Source organism: Clarias gariepinus, chromosome 6 (genome assembly GCF_024256425.1).
Source record: "Clarias gariepinus isolate MV-2021 ecotype Netherlands chromosome 6, CGAR_prim_01v2, whole genome shotgun sequence".
Lineage (NCBI taxonomy): Eukaryota > Metazoa > Chordata > Actinopteri > Siluriformes > Clariidae > Clarias > Clarias gariepinus.
Genome location: NC_071105.1, coordinates 35,527,719 through 35,544,833, shown reverse-complemented (window position 1 = coordinate 35,544,833; position 17,115 = coordinate 35,527,719). Strand labels below are relative to the sequence as shown.

The following is a 17,115-nucleotide window of genomic DNA, read 5'->3' as shown; positions in this document are numbered from 1 at the left end:
TGTGCTGTACTCAATTTTTTTGGTGAAACATTTTTACACTTAAAAATATTGAGTAAATATAAAAAAATATAAAAATCATGTAAAATATACTTCATGAATTGAGTACAAGTCAGTAAAAAAATTAAGTAGACCTGAATAACTATATTTAGTACAATGATGAACAAAATTGAGTAAATGTAATGAAAATTAGAAGTTAAGGAAAAGTGAAAATGAGTAAAATAATTGAGTAGATATAATTGAAATGAAAGGTAGAAGATACTGAAAATTATACTATTATTTAATAAACAAATGTGCTACATTTACTAAATGTTTTAACTGAATGAAAGAAACAATACACACATTTTCATTTTAATGAAACATTTATTTGCCAAATTTGACAAGACATGAAGTCTAAACTCAACCTGGTTTACTTTGCAAATGACATGTAACAAGATCATAAACAGACAGCTGGATTTATCTTATTAGTAAACAGTTTCAGAAACAATACTCCTGCCACAAGTATTATACAGTTAACACATGGAAAGTAGACTTTTGTATTAGAATCTAATGAGTCACATTTTACATCTGAAAGATTGCACACCTTCACACTTCAGTTTCCTGCAAACTGTGGGATCCATACAAATGTGTGTGCAGACCTTCTCAGGTCTTAAAGAAGCAATGACAGTCTAAATGAAGACAGGACACTAAATATCCATGACCAACAGTACCATGCTTCACTCGGTAATGATCGAAATTCCTTTTGATGATACGACAAATGTGCAGAGCTTACACCGCCATCCCATAATGCTGGCACCTGAAAAAGGAACAATAGTATACAAGTAAGTACAAGTGTGACTGTTACTATAAAGTCTACCAGACTGGTAAAATAGTACTTCCGTTTAAATACATACTTTTTGGACTAATAGTCTATTTCTATCTTTAATTTAATGGTTACACATTTAATACTTCTGTAACATTTAAAAAAGTTGACATTTACCTCCTGTTTTATCTCCATTCAACTTCTCTTCATTAGTGGTGTTGGTGCTGTGAAAGAGATATAGAAAATATATAACATGTTTCACACAAACACACAAAATCAATCAGTTTTAGGTTCTTTTACTTACATATCAGAACATACATAATGTTTCACTTCAATATTTTAATTTCATATTACTTTCTCCCAATTCTAATTCTGAGAGAAATGTTGTATTTTCACTAAATCTTTATATTTCATAGCTTTAGTTACTAGTACAGTACTTAGCACATTTATTTTATAACATCTGCCGCTGCGTGCTCAGTGTTTAATCATGTTAAAAATACTCATATACAGTAACGGATAAAACACTGCCAGAACCCGGACAGCGCACCTCATTTCTGCTGTTTAAACCGGATTTGTTCTGAGTTTCCTCCTTAAAGTGTCGGAGTGACCGAGCAGACTCGCGGTTCAGTGTGTGAGGTGGACCGGTACACATGCGGTAATTATTTAAACATGTTAGTTTTATATCCTCGCCGCATGTGGCAGTAGGCTGCGCAAAATCACCGCATTTGGCGGGAGAAATTCAAATATTGCGGCCCAACCGCCGCCGTTTACACCGAGAAACCCGGACATGCACGCGCTGCTGCTCGGTGTTAAATCTCTCCTCTTACACCAGAGTTTAAGTGTCTGTATTAACGCCGCTTTAGCTGAGCAGTTTGGTGGTTGGAACAAACAAGCTAAATCACACTGAACCCCAGGACTGGCCTGTTGCTAGCTATCGTTAGCTCTGTAGCTCGGCTGTGACAGGATTCAGAACAGTAACTCACACCCTATAAAGTTGTGTGTGCAGGCAGACAGAGTCATTATTACAGTAACTTGTGTTAGCTGTTTACTCACCAGGATTTGTAAGGAATGTTCCAGAATGTTCCAGGTGCTTCATGTCCATTCTCACATCCACACAGCCTTCTTGTCTCTGATGTTACACCAGACTTCCCATGAGCACTTGCACAGGGCAATTTACTCAATTATTTAAGTTTTTGTTGTTAAAAATAAAGAATATTGAGTTGGAATAATTTATATTATGTAGTTCTTGAAACTAATCAGTACAATTACTCCATTAACAGATATTTTGATTTAAATGTATCAAAAAATATTAAGTGCATGTTAAAAATATAATTCAGTTAGTCAAATACTGATTTTTACTAGTGAAGTAAACTTAAATTATAGTGTAAATTTAAGACAAAATGAATAATTGTTTTTTTTAGGCATTTATTTTGATTTGTCTAACTCAAACAATCATGTATGTGACTTTTAGAGATTTTATTAAGGTAACATAACTTTTTTATAACTGTGAAATTTACAAGGCCACAGAATCATTTTTTAGAGTGTTACCATTGGCATCTGATACACACAGGAAACCAAAACTAACAAGCTCATTTACATTTACATTTACATTTAGGCATTTGGCAGACGCTCTTATCCAGAGCGACTTACAAAAAGTGCTTTAATGTTTACAACATTGGATACATACTTACACTGGGTTAACTAGGTTAATAACTAAGTACCATTAGTCCAACACATCTGAGTTTTTTTTTTTTTTTTTTTTTTTTTTTTGGGGGGGGGGGGGGGGTGGTTAGTCCAAATACTGGAGAAACAGATGCGTCTTGAGTCGTCGTTTAAAGATAGTCAAAGTCTCTGATGTACGGACATCTAGAGGAAGTTCATTCCACCACCTAGGTGCCAGAACAGAAAAGAGCCTGGATGAATGCCGCCCTCGATCCCTGAGAGATGGTGGAATGAGGCGAGCAGTGCTGGAGGATCGGAGGGAACGTGGTGCAGTTCGTGGTGTAATTAGCGCAGAGAGGTAAGTGGGTGCTGGGCCATTTTTAGCTTTGTAGGCAAGCATCAGTGTTTTGAATTTGATGCGGGCAGCTACAGGAAGCCAGTGCAGGGAGCGGAGGAGTGGGGTGGTGTGGGAGAACTTAGGGAGGTTAAAAACAAGACGTGCTGCTGCATTCTGGATCAGTTGCAGAGGACGAATCGTGGACAAAGGCAGGCCTGCCAGGAGCGAGTTGCAGTAGTCCAGTCTTGAAATAACGAGGGACTGAACAAGCACCTGAGTAGCCTGTGAAGAAAGAAATGGGCGAATTCTTCTGATATTGTAAAGAAGAAATCGACAAGAGCGAGTAAGGTTAGCGATGTGTGGGGAAAATGACAGATGATTGTCCACGGTTACCCCAAGATTGCGGGCAGTGGTTGAGGGAGTGATTTGGTTGTTGTCCATGGATATCACAAGGTCTTGACCTGGAGATGAGTCACAAGGGATAAACAACAGTTCGGTTTTACTGAGATTAAGCTTCAGCTGATGAGCAGCCATCCAAAAAGAGATGTCTGCCAGACATGCTGAGATCCGGGTGGAAACCTGAGTGTCAGAGGGAGGAAAGGAGAGAACAAGTTGAGTGTCGTCTGCATAACAGTGGTATGAGAATCCATGCGATAATATGACCTTACCAAGAGACCGGGTATAGAGGGAGAACAGAAGAGGACCAAGTACTGAGCCCTGCGGGACACCAGTAGAGAGTCTACGTGGGGCAGATGTAGATCCCCTCCATGTTACCTCATATGACCTTTCTTTTAGGTAAGAAGCAAACCATTGCCACGCTGTTCCACAAATTCCAAGGCTTGTAAGAATAGATAATAGAATCTTGTGGTTCACGGTGTCAAATGCAGCTGACAGGTCCAGGAGGATGAGGACAGATGAAAGTTTAGCAGATCTAGCAGCATGGAGCTTCTCAGTGACTGACAGAAGGGCAGTCTCTGTGGAATGTGCCACTTTGAATCCAGATTGGTTTGGGTCATTAAGGTTGTTCTGTGAGAGATAAAGAGACATTTGATTATAAACCGTTCTTTCAAGAATTTTGGAAATAAAAGAGAGCAGTGATACCGGGCGATAGTTGTTAACTTCTGATGGGTCCAGGCAGGGTTTCTTGAGGATGGGAATAACCCTCGCCTTCTTAAAAGCGGCAGGAACATGACCAGATGATATGGATTGGTTGATGATGGCTGTGGTGAAGGGAAGGAGGTCTCGTGAGATGGCCTGGAGCATTGTGGAGGGGATTGGGTCTAATGAACAGGTGGTGGGGTTAGATGACGAGATGATCTGTTGAATCTCGTCAGATGACAAGTTGGAAAATTCTACTAAAGGAGGGAAGGAAAGGTCCTGAGGTTCATTTAGCAGCGCGTCCCACCCCATCAGCAGGAATGTGAGGGACGTGGCCACCAAATATGACACGGTTGGTGGCACATCTTGGGTGAAGGCCTTAGACACTCTCCCCTGGATAAGAAGTGGCAAGAATACCAGATCAGGGCTAGAGGTGGCGTCCTGCGAATGCCGCAGGTCTTCTGTTGCTAGTGGACTGCGACATCCGCATCAGTTCTCTCGCTCCAAATTTCGGATTTCCTGCTGATACTGATGAAGATTGGCTTCTATGCCTTAATTCCCTCATGCCACTGCTGCTACTGGACTGTGACAGCCACATCAGCTCCTTTTCTTTAAACTCCATCCTGCCGACACTGCCACCAAACTGTGATTGACCTCACCTCTGTCGTCCAGCCAGGGACCATGTAGACTAAAGGTGACTATTTTAATTATTCCCATTCTTACAACCATGGTAGGACGTCTAGTCAACATTCACACACTTGTTCACACACTACAGGCAACTTGGGAACGCCATTTAACCTAATCTGCATGTCTTTGGACCGTGGGAGGAAACCCAGAGGAAACGCACCATGCACAGGAAGAACATGCAAACTCCATGCACACAGACCCCAAGGCAGGAATCGAACCTGGTCTCTGGGGGTCTGAGGCAACAGTGCTAACTCTTACATCATTGTGCCGCCCTATATGACTTTGGGATAACATTTAAAGAATGTACAAAATGTTGCAAATAAGAATATTTCTTAAATGAAATATAACCCCAAAAGAATCATATTGCTGATGATAACAGGTTTCCCCCTCTGTACCTAAACCAACACCATGCGAGGGACCAAACCTTGGCTTCGACAGTAAGAGTACTGAATGTTTGGATTGCTTTCTTAAACAATAAGCGTCACAAAATAATATTAACTCCTTCCATTTAAAAATACTAGGCAACCACTATCACTAGCACAGTTCTTTTTGCATTGGTACTTCATGGTAATATTGCCCAAGGGCACACACACATTTGGGAACGCCAACTAGCCTAATCTGTAACTTTTTGGACTGTGGGAGTAAATCGCAGTACCAAGGGGAAACCCACCAAGCATGGGGGAGAACACGCAAACTCCATGCACACATAGATGGGAATCGAACCTGACCCTCAAAGATGACACCACCACCTTGGGATCATTCAGTAAACCGGATACCAATGTAATAATATCCTGAACGGTTTTGAATCAGTCTCTTTGACTTTCTGTATTTTGGATGCATTTATCCACCGTGTTCTGTCTCTGATAAAAACAATATTGGAATTGAAATAAGTCAGCATTGTCAAGTAAGTCAAATTAAATCCAATTATACCTTCTAAATCCAATTATATCCTGTATACAGGATAAAGCGGTATAGATGATGAGTGAGTGAGTGAGTTCTGTCTCTGATAAAGCAACATTAGCATTGTAATCAGCCACCATTGTCAGGTACAAGGTACGAGAACTAGCGGAGATGAAGTCCAAAGGAAGTCAAGGCCAAGTGAAATTAAATTCAATTAAACGCAACTCAAGATCAAGACTGAAAGGCATTAAACTCTTTTTGAGGCTTTTGTACAGTACATTGCACCAATGATTAGACTGATATTGGGACCAGTCCAGTTCAGGTCAATACAGAAAACATCTCAGACTGGACTAGAGTTCCACAGCACATCATCTAGAACCTCTACTTAAACCTCTACTTAAACGTAAAACCTTTTTCTTATTTTGTATCTTAATATGACCTTTTGATGACATCTTGGAGCAACTCTAAAAGTTAATTGAATTTACAGTATCTATATAGTACACTATTTATATGTAAATTTAATAAAACAAATGTAGTGAAATAAAAATAAAGCCGCATATGCGAACAAATCCATGTACATTTCTCTACTGAGCTCAATATTATTAATAAAGCTTTGTTGGGCTGGATGTGGATGTGCAAGGGCTGCCAGATATCCCATAATCCCCTTGTGAACCTATGGCGCCTGCCAGAGCGAAGATAGAACCGTCAGCTCAGTGAAGGCTGGACACTTCGCCCCATATCGTCCCCCCGTCCCGTCACCGTGTTGTTTCCGGAAAGCGCTTTGCAAATTCGAGAGGCTGTGATCCTGCAAAGGCAGCTTGAGTTAAGGGTTAGACAAAATAAAGGAGAGGAAAAAGAGAGAGAAAAAAAAGAGACAGTACACCTGATAAAGAAATGAGACAGGACCCCTGGTACAATCTTAAGTTTATGCATGCTGTGCCATTTTAAGCCACTTTCATAAGGCTTCCAAAAAAGTCAGATTAACTGTCTAATATTTCTGTTCCATGGCTTGTGTATAAAGCTTTGTGTGTGTGTGTGTGTGTGTGTCGAGCACTGATGGGATGTCTCTCAGGCACTGAATGTGTCGATGGGTGGTAAATCTGTCTCCCAGTGCACAAGCTCGGGCTTTCTCTCTTTCTGTCTCTTCTACAATCTCTGTCCAGCGGCAGCGCTGCTATCCACGGCTAATCTGTTTTCCATTTTTAAATACTCCGTCTCCAAGCTTTCGGAAGGACAATCGAGTCTTTTGGATCACGGCTCTAAACTCAGCCTTTTAAAAAATAAATAAATAAAAGAAATCCTCGCGTGATCAAGGCCCGAGTCGCTCTGAATCTCGGCTGTATAAACCCAAAATAGATTCTGAGCTACTGGGGGATCGTGGCTTATTTTGTATCTTGGAAACTTAATGTTGATGTGGGACTGGCAGTGTTTGTCACTTCACAGTTTATGGACATTGCAAATCAATTAATTAGATTAAAAGAAAAAACTCAGCTTTGAGGTTTGCATGACCGTAGTGGAACTGTGATTGATCTTTGAGACTCTGTTTGTTTGTTTTTTTAAGCCCAAAAATTCGGAATTTGATTCTGGCCAGCTAAAATCCAATTTTGTACGGTTTCTTATTGGGTCATGTCTTTAAAGACACTAATATTTGTGAGTAAAAGTGCAACTTTGGAGCAGGATATGACAAAAATATGGGTGTAGAGTCCTGGTTGGAATGTATAGTATGAACACAGAAAATTATAATAGCTATGATATAAGAAGTATTGTTTAAACCCAAATATCTTCTCTCTAAATCTAAATACAGTGGTACATCAACATATGAATTGAATCCGTTCCAGAGGCGGGTTCTTAGGGTGAAATTTCGTATTGTAAAACACATTTTCTCATAGGAAATAATGTAAATGCAGATAATCCGTTCAAGCCAACCAAAATTATCACCAATATTATCATTTTCCAACATTATAATCATATTTTTTCATATAAAAACAATAAAAACATTTAGAAAAGACATGTAAATTAAGTAAAATAGGAAATACAAAAATAGACATTAAAGTTATGATTCCTTTTGGCACCGGCTGCTTTAAAAACCAAACTGAAAGTGACTCCTTTTTTTTTTTCTGCGCTTCTTACTAACATTCTTGTGACACCAGATGCTATGTTTTCACTAAATCTTGCACAAAATGCCAAAATTTCAGTTCTTAAGGTAAAACTTAAAGAGTTTTATGAAGAGGCGCCTGTATGCTGTGGTTCCACTGCACCGTTCTTTCTAATAGTAGTGAGAAAATTTTATTTAGCTCTCACTTCTTTCATCACATTCCAAGTGGGTCAGAATTTTACATAAACTTAGTAATGATTTGATAATATTGCTTTTAAAGAACTGGTGTAACGAAGGCAGGGTTGTAGGTCTTCTTGCTCGTAAAAACTTTTTTAGTTCTTCCCACAGGTTTTCTATCTATCTATCTATCTATCTATCTATCTATCTATCTATCTATCTATCTATCTATCTATCTATCTATCTATCTATCTATCTATCTATCTATCTATCTATCTATCTATCTATCTATCTATCTATCTATCTATCTATCTATCTATCTATCTATCTATCTATCTATCTATCTATCTATCTATCTATCTATCTATCTATCCATCCATCCATCCATCCATATTTTTTGTCTATTCTCCAAACTTACAGTACCAATCAATTCTTCTTGTTTAATTTTAGCCTTTAAAAATCTTTTTTTTTCATCTTCTTAACAGCAGCATTTAGTTATATATACACTCATTCAGACTGTGTGTGTGAAGCAAAAAGAAAAAATCTTATGCATTATGTATACTGTGTGTGTATGTGTGTGTGCGCATACCAAAGAGTGAGAGAGGTGAGTAAAGCGAGGATTTGTAAACATGTGTCTATCCTAATAGAAGCTCAGCCGCGGTTTGATCCTCCATCCCGTCCTCTACCTGTAACAGCACCGACATCAAAGCAGTCAAGAGAAACAGTCGAGGCATCTGAACATGTTTCTACTCCTCCCCTGCTGTTTCTGTTTATCTCACACACACACACACACACACACACACACACACACACACACACACACACACACACACACGCATGCACACACACACACGTGTGCACATGCACACGTTTTAATATTTATTTATTTATTTTTGCTGTAATGGGTTGAGATTTAAATAAGACATGACCCGAGAGCAGAGCAGCAGCATCACCAGTAACACAGCGTGATCTGAATGCCAGGCCAATGATTTCTTTCTCTCGGCTTTTTTGTTCATAATAAATGTAGCACAATTAATACGAGGAGAAAATAAACTTCCTTTGTTCAGAAGATACTGTTTTGTTGGAATATAATCCTTTTCCATAACATTCCTATAAAATGTTATTACTGGAATGACATGATTTCCAAAATAAGTTTTATTATTAATTTTAATTACATTTTAATTGAATTGATTTTTATCTATTAAAATTACAGAAATGGAAACAAATGTTTTACTGTAACATGCTGCAAAGTGCCTAAAATTATAATTTAAAATGATTTATTTATGTTACAACCTCAGCAGCGACCTCATTTCCCCGCTTGTCTGTTTCAACCACTCAGCTTCAGCATCACCAGTTACTAATAACCAGTCTGATCATCTAAAATCATCTGCACCTTTTTTTTTTTACTAGTTTATGCCTTAAGATTTTCCCTTTATTATGCTTAAATAATTTATAGGTCACTGTGTAAGTTAACAAATTAAAAACAATCAACTGAAATGTACATATTTGTAAAGATCGTACTGTATAAGGATTGTAGTTTTGACTATTAGAGGAATACTCCAAGTCTCCTACTCATAAGTTTTTCCTAAAAGAATTGCATCTGTAGAAAAAGCATAATTACCACAGACACAAATTTCAATTTATTTTATTTTAGTGAAAAAAAGAACAGAACCAATTTGGCTAAAAAATACATGTCTGTTTTTTTTTATTTTTTTATTTATGTCTGGGCCTTGGACACATTATAATAAAACACATATATGTAAATAGTATATGGCCCCTTAGGTTTGGTGCTTGGACGAATGTAAAAAAAAAAAAAAAACATCACAGAATTACTATAGAGTACCTATAACTTTTGTGCTTGGACCCCTGGCCATTGCCGAGAGTAATCATCATATAGTCAGGTACTTTAAACATTGAAAATTAAACAATGTCCACATGAAGCAGATGTAACTGTAAACTGCATTGTATCTGGTTTCACTCTAAAAGTGAGACTCGGTTTTTCCATAATGTTACCTGTAAATGTAAAAAAGAAAACATGTGTCTCCTTACAACCATCTCTGGGTCACAGCACCAGGTGTTGCAACATTGTCCTGTTTTCCAAACACATTGGAAGTTCCTCCTTGTCCTGCAAACCTCCAGGACTTCCTCAGCCTTGGTGCCAGGTATTGTGACATCGCCTTCTTTTCCACTTCCAGGTGAGATCTTGCATGGTCATTTTCGAATAATCATTTGTCAGTGTTTTATGGCTTCTTTCTTCACCGGATGATCTTCACTGCACATGGTCTGGAGCATTGGCCCAAACATGTGATCGGGAGTATCCATTACAAGGTCTTTCTAACTGAACACTTTACTCAGATTGAGTTGAGGTTCAATCAAATGTTTAAGAAAAAGCTTTTTCCAAGTTAATCCAGTAATCCTTATTCTGACTTTATTATGGTGAAGCCATGGAGTCTGCAAGATATATAACTTTTTAGTGACGCCAGGGGCATCTTCACTGGCAAAAAACATTTATATTATTTATTTTTTATCCAACAAATGTCTAGATATTAACTAGCCTGATTAAGATCCCCTTTTTATTGAATCAAGGTAGCTGTGGTGCTTGGACCCCTAATGATAAATCATATAGTCTTGTTTACATTTGTGTATTTTGTTACTCCAAGTTTTTTTTTTCATTATCATTTCTTTTATTATATTAATGCAAACTATAAAACTATTGCGAGATTTTATTAATACAGAGATTGTCCCGAACCTTCCCAGCTTTTCCGTTAAAACTTTTTACTTTGAATAATTGCTCAGTACTTTAGAGTTTTTGAAAGAAACTTTTGCAATTGTGATTTAAAAGTATATAATTTTCTGATTAAAAAAAAAAAAAAAACCTTCAATTGCAGCAATATTTCATCTAGGAAATCAGGCTGGAAATCTTGCTTAAAATCGAGGTTAGACACGTATAATTAGTCACTTCTGGTTCAAGCCTTTGCTTTTTAAAAGACAACAGGATAATGCATTCGAGCAGAGAGCAGAGAGAAAAGCCAATTAACAACGGCAGGGAAAAAAATGAGCATCGCTAAGTGGTCAGAGTGGAGGAGGACAATCGCTCTGAAAGCTGCAGCTTCACTTAAAACACTCATCTTAAATCACACACAGCGACGATGCGGATTTACACAGCACGTAGTCAGTGAGCTTTACACGGATTTAAGTTTCAAAATCACTTTATTAATGTATGAAAATGTAGCGGATCCTGGGATAATCAGAGATGCTCCTGTAGGAGCTAATTGTAATAATATCATGATACGTTCTTGATTATTGGGGCTGTTTATTTCTCAGGACTAGAGACCATGTTCTGTATTTTTAAAGGTTGTTTATTTTGAACATATTTACATTATTACTCTTATTAGTAATTGTATTACGTTAATTATTCATTCCTAAATTTCGTGTTTCTTGATTATTATTTTTTTTTTTATTAGATTCAATGCTATAATGATGCTGGAAATTTCATGTGAATTGCTATTATTATTTTTTTAAATGTAATTATTAATTTAAACAGGTGGGTATATTTAACTAGTAGTAATCATGGATTTAAATTTTTTCATTGACTAAAACAATAATTTATAAATATGATAAATAAATAATAATAATTATGAAAATTCATAATACTTACAATTATGAAAAGTGAATAAAACATGAAATGATTGTATTTTTAAAAGATTTAGAATTGAGAAATAAAATAAAAAAAATAATAAAAAAAGAAAAAATACACATAAAAAGTTTGAAGTTAATAAACAACAACAAAAAAAAAAAACCTGATGTTCAATTCAAACCGGGATATTTGATCAATTATATAAAAAATTATAAAAAAAAAACACAATTATAAAAAAAAAATCTAACTTTACACTAATGCACTTATCCCAGAATTTCACTAGTGCTTGGATACCATCAAGGTAGAAGGTTTTCTCTGTACACCGGACCCATGATCAGACTGCCTGCTTCATGTCTGAAACACCGGCCTCCCAGGAACTCCTTTAATGGTGTTGAAATGGCTTGGAGTGAGATCGAGACAGTACGGTGGAAGTGGTGTTCATGAATGATTGTGTGTACATTTCCTACAGACAGATGCCTCCCTTCTGCAAGTTCTGCAAGATGTATGGCCTTCTTTAAAAACATTTGCACCGTTTAAATGTTTTGCTGCGGCTAAAAGTCTCCTCACCTGTGTTCTGTTATAAAAAAATTAAAAATTTTAATTCGCATATTAAAAAGCGATTTAAAGGGTTTGAGAAGTGAGGTCAAAGTTCAAATGATCAGCTTTTAACTTGTTTTTGGAAAGCTCACCTTCTTAAAAATGATCGGAGAGAGAAAGAGATAGAGAGATGAGCGGAAAGGCGGAGATGAAGAAGAAGAAGGCTGCAGAAGGAGGAGCAAATGAGAAAAACGAGAGAGAGAGAGAGAGAGAGAGAGGTCGAACGAGAGTAGCAGCTAAAACAGCGTTATTAGCTTCTCTGCAGCGGGAACCCATTTGTGTCCATTTGCATGTGGCACGGGCAGCAGCTGTTGAGGTGTAATGAGCGGTTGTCACAACACGCGGGAGGAGGGCCTCAGTCGCGCCGCGCTCCAAATCAACCCCTGTCACTCCACACGGCCAGACACACACTGGCAACCTGCAATTCCCTCACACACTTCCTTCCTGCGCCGCCGGCCTAAATGGCCCTCTGAAAGAAGTAAATCTGCAAAGTTGTGTTTAATAACATTGCGAGTGAGAGTGATATCTGAGTGCTGTGTGTGTGTGTGAGGGGTTAAGAGGGATTTGTGATGCTTTGCTTCTTGCATGCTCTAATCTATGCACTGAAGCACTTCAGGCTCATGAGGAGGAAGAAAACAATACGCTGAAGTTTGAGCTGTGACACGTCCGTCACGTGGCGTCAAAGCTCCGCCGTCCGTCAGCGTGAAGTGTGCTTATTTAGTCGGTGGGGAATCACCCGCATGGCGAGAATGACAGCGGCCAATGATAGGTGTGTGTTCATGGGCTGCAGTGTGTGCTGTGAGCTGTGTGTGAGCATGCTGAATGCTGAATATTATTTGAATTGTTTGAAGCAAAATATCTGCCTTCACTTTATTTTATTCAAACTCATGCTAGTTGCTTCAATGTCATTTTGTTGAAACGCGGTTCGGCTAAACGACGCTTGTTGCTAAATACATGACTATTTCCACTTTAGAAGAAAAAGATTTATGTTAAGTTTGAATATTTTTCCTGCTGGTTGAATTTCAAAATGCTGTTGTCTCGGCCAAACAGCTCATTATGTGAAGTCATACTGTGTGCAACACCCTACGCAGTGACCGCTTATAGTGAATAGGGTTACATTTAGGATATAGCCTTTTCGTGTACTAGTGGAGTTGACGAATAAGTAAATCCTTGGTCAATAAATGCAGAATTACAGTATAAATAATACATAATGATAATAATATCTATAAACTATATAAACAAGCAAACAAAAACAGGCAAACATGCAGCAAAATAACTAAGAAGCCAAATACACACACACACACAAAAACCCCCAACAAAATCAAATAATAAATAAATAAATAATAATAAAAAAAAATCACACAAACAAAAGCATGCAGGCAAACATGCAGATAAATAAACAAACAGCAAAATAAATTAAATGCAGGTAAATTAGTATGACTGCACTCCAATCCCTGCTATTTGTTTTCACCCAGATGAGGATGGGTTCCCTGTGGAGTCTGGTTCCTCTCATGGTTTCTTCCTACTGCCATCTCAGGGAGTTTTTCCTTGCCGCTGTCATCATAATCCTCGGCTTGCTCATCAGAGACATTTACATTTACATTTAGGCATTTGGCAGACGCTCTTATCCAGAGCGACTTACAAAAAGTGCTTTAATGTTTACAACATTGGATACATACTTACACTGGGTTAACTAGGTTAATAACTAAGTACCATTAGTCCAACACATCTGAGTTTTTTTTTTTTTTTTTTTTTTCTCGGGGGGTGGGTTAGTCCAAGTACTGGAGAAACAGATGCGTCTTGAGTCGTCGTTTAAAGATAGTCAAAGTAGAAGAGACAATCTTATCAATTTGATTCATACACATTCACATTGCATACAAACTTAAATAATTCTTTTGATTGTGTAAAGCTCCTTTGCGACAATGACAATTGTTAAAAGAGCTATAGAAATAAAATTTGATAAAAAATAAATCAGTAAAAATGAATACAAAGAAAGAAACCAAAATGAAGGAAGATAATGCAGGAAACAAACAAACAAACAAAACAGACAACTGAAACAGCTTAAGAAATAAGCAACCAAATGAAAAAGAAAAGAAAAGAAAACATAATACATTAAGGAAACAGCAATAACCATTTAAAATCAAACAAATTAATGAACAAACTACACAAACAAACAAACAAACAAACAAGCAGCTAAACATGCAGACGAATACATAAGCAGCCAGACATAAACAATAAAACAACAATCATAAAATTGATTTTTAAAAATGTACAAAGAAGTAAAAGGGCAGGCAAATAAGCTGAAAAATGAACAAAGAGACAATTAGATAAATAAACCCATAGACGAAAGAAGAAACAATAAAAAAATAAAAATAATAATAAAATCAATTAAACCAATATAAATAAGCAGATAAAACATAACACAAATGAGAATGCCATACTGTAGTTAACATAATTAAACAGAATAATAAAAGAATGAAACCAATAATTAATGGAAAACAAACAAGCAAACAAACAAATAAACAAATGACAATCCAACATGTTATAGATATTTCCTTCTGCAAATCAGCAATGCTCTAAAACATGACTTTTTGACCCCTTTATGTTGAAGTGTGTTTGTAAACTTTTCACGTGAAAGTGTCCGTGTGGGTGATGCTGTGGATCCGTACGCTAGAGGGCTGGTCTTTCAGAAAGGGTTAAAGAATGCAAGAGTTAGCCAAAGATCTGCTGGAGAACCTGGTCTCCAGGATTCCGCAGGGTATTTTTATTTATTTAAATGCATTAATTTTAAATGGAGGCCGGAGATAACGATCAGAGAACCGATCGGGGAAGACAAGACCGGGACATGATCTTGTGATGATGTAGGACTGTGAGTCAAAGTCCTTAATCAGCTGAAAAATGATGCCTGGGTAAGTCATCGAGAGGTGAGGAAGAGACTTAGTTCGAAGCGAGGAAGCAGAAAGTCGAGCACAGACGCAGGAGCCCACCAGCGCCGGGGCGGTTTTTGTGCATCGCGTCTGATTAATGAATTCATTTGAACACAGCCGCGCCCGTATCAGCAGGCGCACATTGATATGCACAAACAAAAACATAAAGCAAAAATGGAAATAACTCGGCGAAGTTTTCTTCGAAATGCCCCCACAAGGCAAAGGCAAAGGCAGAAAACTTGGCTCAACCTGAGAAAGGAATGGAGGAAATTAAGAAGTAAAAAAAAAAAAAAAAAAAAGGAAAAGAAGTGAAAGGGGTGGAGGGGTTTGTTGCAGAAAAACACATTTCCAATATAATTTGTCACTGATGCATAAATCTCGCTGACAGCCTTGCGTCAGTGTAATGATGTCGCCGCACGCGGAAAGCTGTGTAAACTTGCGCAGTTGCAGAAAGCTGAAAAAGAGAGAGATAGAAGGAGGGTGGAAAAAAAAAACCTATATGTTGAGCATCACCTTATTTGCATAATTTAGTGAAACCCAATGAGCCAGTGCGGAGTGTACAGGCAGGAGTAATAAGTGCTCGGGAAGGGGAGGGGAGCTCCGAGAACTCTAATGGTTCGCCTATGGGGATTTCAGCTCTCCATGGGGGATGAAAATGAGCACTATTTTTCAAACAGCAGGGGTAAAGGTTTTAAAACCAGAAACACATGCCGGGATAAAGATGTTAATGCCATGGGGTGCAAAGCAGGAGAAGGGGGGAAAAAAGCGTTCGGCAGGAAGAAGAGAGAGCAAAATAAAAAAAAATAAGCACCGTAATTTCAGCATTAAGACGTAATAATCGTGTTTCACTTGAGATATTAAAACGGTAACCCGCGTCGTCTCGTACGGCAGAAATAGATAGATAAATAAAGGGAGGAGAGCGTCATCAGGTAACACGGCCTAATGGAGCGGTGAAACAGTGTGTGTGTGTGTGTGGCACACAGGCCTCGGGAGTAGATCTTAGGAATATAATCAGCACTTTCACTTATGAATAAATAGTTTTTCAGACTTCTGTGAGGTGGAGCTTTGTGCATGGGAAGCAGAAGATGGAAAACACAAGGTTAGAAATGAAGAATAAATAAAGAAACAAATGAGTTGTCATTTCTTCTAGTAGTTTTGACAAGTTTTGATAAGAAAGCAGTCTGAAAGTATAGAAAAGATGGATAATGTAACAGTGTTTATCATAACCAGGATCATCTGTGCATGTATAAGTGTATGAATTCATGTTTCTACTCTGTGTGTGTGAGAATACATCAATCAACCTTAGCATTATGACCACTGCCAGTTGAAGTGGACAACACTGATCACCAACTATACACCAGCAAACTGGTGACAGGATCCCAAAGCACACCCATATTCATGGGGAGCAAAGAGGCCAGCATGTTCGGTCAAATCCCACTAAAAAGCCATCAGACGACCCAGTGCACCTCAGCCCACCACACATGGGGTCTAGTAGGCAAAGAGCCCAATGCGGCCAACCTGGCCTCCAAACTCCCTAGTCTCTAATCCATGGGATGCACTTGACAGACAAGTCCGATCCATGGAGGCCCGTCCCTCCCGACAACCCAGAGCACCCAAAGGATCAACTACCAGCGTCCTGGTAGCAAACCACGGCACTGCACTAGAGGCCCTGCTGAGCCAGGAACCAGAGCTTTCCTGGTGGCCCCAGGAGAACCCAACACCTTGGCAGTTTTAATGATAATAACAAATCGGTTTGTATATGTCTCTTGTCATTAAACATACGTTCAAGATGGATTTAGAGCCTATTTTTGGAGCACTGGGTGTGAGTGGGAATACACCAAGAATAGGACACCGTTACGAGGCAAGGTAGCTACAGAACCCAGGAGAACATAAAATGCGGAGAATTTGCAAAACTCACAGATCAAGCTCTGGATTAAGCAAGGTACCATGGTTGGAATGCACTCCACCATATTGCTTTATTAACCTTTATTATTATTTTTTCATTATTAGCTTTGTTTCTTCCAACCATCAAGCAAAAATAATCTGGGAGAAAAGGTTTCTTTAAGAAAGATTGATTATAAATGGGATCAGAGAGTCAGAAGGACGGGTTCAAATCCTGGCACAATCAAGCTGCCCCTGTGGGGCTGTTGAGCAAGGCTCTAAAGGCATTGTCGTGAGCTTAGTCCTTCTCTACATGTC

General features: G+C 38.2%; 1 long non-coding RNA gene across 1 annotated transcript; it reads right to left on the bottom strand.

The window, feature by feature from the left end:
• Positions 1-404: 404 nt before the first annotated feature.
• Positions 405-2,273, bottom strand: LOC128527165 (uncharacterized). Its single transcript, XR_008360847.1, has 3 exons — positions 1,853-2,273; positions 977-1,023; positions 405-793 (listed from the first exon to the last, which is right to left on the bottom strand). It is a non-coding gene; the product is annotated as an uncharacterized LOC128527165 (long non-coding RNA).
• Between the last annotated feature and the right edge of the window lie 14,842 nt (positions 2,274-17,115).